We start from the raw sequence: 3,159 nt of genomic DNA, 5'->3' as shown, positions 1-3,159 counted from the left end.
AAAAGGTGTCAGACGCAAAACATTTCAGAAACCGTATGAATCAAATACGATACATTTGGCATTACAGGGTTAAGGAAAAAATTCTATAGAGCTCATTTATTTCATACCCCGTTTTGTAGCGAAGGTGCAAACAAGAATTTGAAGTAATGTTAGAAGTTAGCTTTGGTTTGTTTTACATGGTTTCCTGCTCTTTTCCAAAATAGGAGAAAAGTTGCTAAAAGCAGCTGCACTTACTGATTGCCTGCAAGTTAGTCCCTGATTGTTGGTATGCAGATGGGAGTGGTGATAGCGAGGTGGGCTCATATTAGCACCAAATTAGGATTTATTTTCAATATAAAAGGAGGACCAAATCCCGTTGGTGCAGAGATTTTAGGTTTTTACAATGAGCACACATGAAAAAATAAACCACACTCACAATCTGGCTTTTCCAGCAGGTTTTAAGGTTTCAGCCCGCACCAACACTCAGGTTTCAACATGAAAAATACAGATTTCTGGATGATGATTCCTTTAAAAAGGAAGCAATTCTGAGTAAAAAAAGATGGACAACAACTAGAAGGGACAGTTTCTATGTGAAGTAAAAGTACAAAAATCATGACTGAATATTCATATACGTGTAAAACTCTTTAAATGGTGTAAAATTTAATAGAAGTGGTTTGAAAAATGCACCACCTTTGGGTTGGTTTTGGGCAGATATCAATCCTCCATTTAAATCTGCTAGTACACGTGCCCGCTGGTCAGGAGGAAAAGAAGGTGAAGGGTGTCTGGACCAGCAATAAAGAACATCTGCCAAATGGCATGTGTGCCTTTTAGCAGCGGACAAAGCTGCCGCCCCCACACAGGACACACAGCACTCCAGCAAATTAGAGCAGCTCGTGCAGCAGACACAACAACTCTGCAAGGACACGTGCACTGGAGGAAAATAAATCCACCCTCCCACATTTCTCCTGCATGCTCTGCAGGGAAAAAAAGAACAAAAACACAGAAGACAAAAATATTTATCGTCATCAATGCCCCTTTTCTCATTCAGCCATTGTCAGCAAACATCCAGTTGATTGATGCAAGTGTTTTATACTAGCCAAACATCAGCCTGGGCTGAGGTTACTCTTAAAGGGGGATGCAAATGGATGTAATTTATTTCCTCTCTTAGCTAGAACAAGCTCTTGTGGTGAACAATAAAGTAAACTAGTGTCAAAGGCTTCCTTGTAACAGTTCAAGTAGGGGATCGGTTAGAATAAATCTGCTTGGGCTGATTTACAGGGACATTTACACAGATCATTCTAACATCAGTATGATGATTTATCACATGTTTCTACGTGTTTTGCTTTGCCTTTACTATTGCAAAGCCATCACCATTCCTTAAGGATGATTTGCTTTGCATTTCTAAAACTTCAGTCTCAATTCTTCATACTAACTGTAAAGTACGGTGGTGGAGGGTTGATGATTGGGGCGAGCGTTGCAGCTACAGGACCTGGCGGTGAGTAAATCATGATATCCTCTGTATCTCCAAGTTTTCCCTTCTCAAATTTATCAGTCATACTGCTGAAGCTTTGCCCAAACTCAGTCATTAAAGGACGATAATCTGAAATACAGCATCATATCTACAATAGAATGGCTGAGCAATGAAGATTCCATGATGGGCAATAGGCAAGTGTCAGGACTCCTGTCTGTTCCTCCACCAGGAGGCGCCTGGTTCTGGTCCGCCTCCTCACACACCTGCTGATGGTTTCCTCTTCTTAAGCTGCTGACTGCCACTACCTCGACGCCAGAGTGTTTGCCAGCGTTGGGTACTCTAGCCAAGCTGAGTTTTGCTGAGTCAAACTGAGTTCTTGTCAACCTGAGTCTTAACATTGTTTTTGTCTTTGCTTCTGGGCGGGAAGTCTTCCTGCAAACTGGAATTTTCGGACCTTCTCTCCCTGGAAGGATCAACTGAGGTACAAACTGAGCTAAGGATTTAAACTGGAGCTTTGAATCTACTTTTTCCCAAGAGATCGTTTGAGCTTCACACTGAGCAAGGGATTCATCTCCACAACGACCCGTTCAAGTACAGCAGGAAATCTGAGTGGCAGTCAGCTTCTCTGTTCACCTACTAACAACTGCATTCTGGGTAAACCCTGTTCCGCCCTCCACCGTATCAGACAAACACTGGAAATACAGCACACAGACAGGAGTCAAAGATTCAACAACTTCTCTGGAAACATGAGTCCACAACCAAATCCTCTTCTCCAAGTTCATGAATCAAATTTTCCACTGAGCCTGAACTAATCGCTGTGCCTTCCCCTCACATTTCAGTTCCAGTTGAGCAGTGTTCAGAGCAACACTTCTCTCTGCATTATCTCTTCAATAAAACCTGTTAAACCTTTTCCCCTGGTCTCTCTGAGTTGGTTTCTCTGCATGTGGGTCTGAACTTTGATAAAATCAAGTCTTAAACTGACTGAAATGCAGAGAAGAGACATTGAAGATGCCATCATCCAAAAATCATGCCCTATAAAAACAACATTCCAGAAAGTTAAATTTGTTGTGGGTTTTTTTTTCTTTTTTTTTTTTTTCCAAGCAAGAGCAAGAGCGTCCCACTACCTCCTTGATTTTTGTCATTACCCGAAGGGTGCTAACATAACCCCACCTTGCTATCCCCTCCTTTTGTCTGTATTTGACCAAAGGAACAAAAAATGTAATTATTTTATTGTCTCACAATAAGGAAATTAAATTTCTGCATTTAACCCATCTACATGGGGAGCAGTGGGCTGCCATTGTGCGGCACCCAGGGACTCTCGCTCAGGGACCCAGAGTGGCAGTCCATGGAAATGTGTGGGACTTGAAATCAAGAAGCTCAAGGACCCAAACGCAATGTTCTAACCACCAGAGGTATCAAGTAACAAAGTACAAATACTTCGTTACTGTACTTAAGTACACTTTCTAGGTATCTATACTTTACTCCATTACTTATTTTTCTTCCTACTTCTGACTTCTACTCATTACATTTTCACACAAATATCTGTACTTTCTATTCCTTACATTTTTAAAACAAACGTTACTCGTTACTCTTGGCTTCGGTTTAATGTTTCTAANGAAAGGTCGGACACAGGCGAGAGCGTATCGGGAGACGGAGACCAACCAGACCTCCCTCATAATTGGCCCTGATTTTTGAAAATAGTCGAAAAA

The sequence above is a fragment of the Cyprinodon variegatus genome, unplaced genomic scaffold (genome assembly GCF_000732505.1).
Source record: "Cyprinodon variegatus isolate N-32 unplaced genomic scaffold, C_variegatus-1.0 Scaffold1380, whole genome shotgun sequence".
In the NCBI taxonomy this organism is placed as follows: domain Eukaryota; kingdom Metazoa; phylum Chordata; class Actinopteri; order Cyprinodontiformes; family Cyprinodontidae; genus Cyprinodon; species Cyprinodon variegatus.
This window is presented reverse-complemented; position numbering follows the sequence as displayed.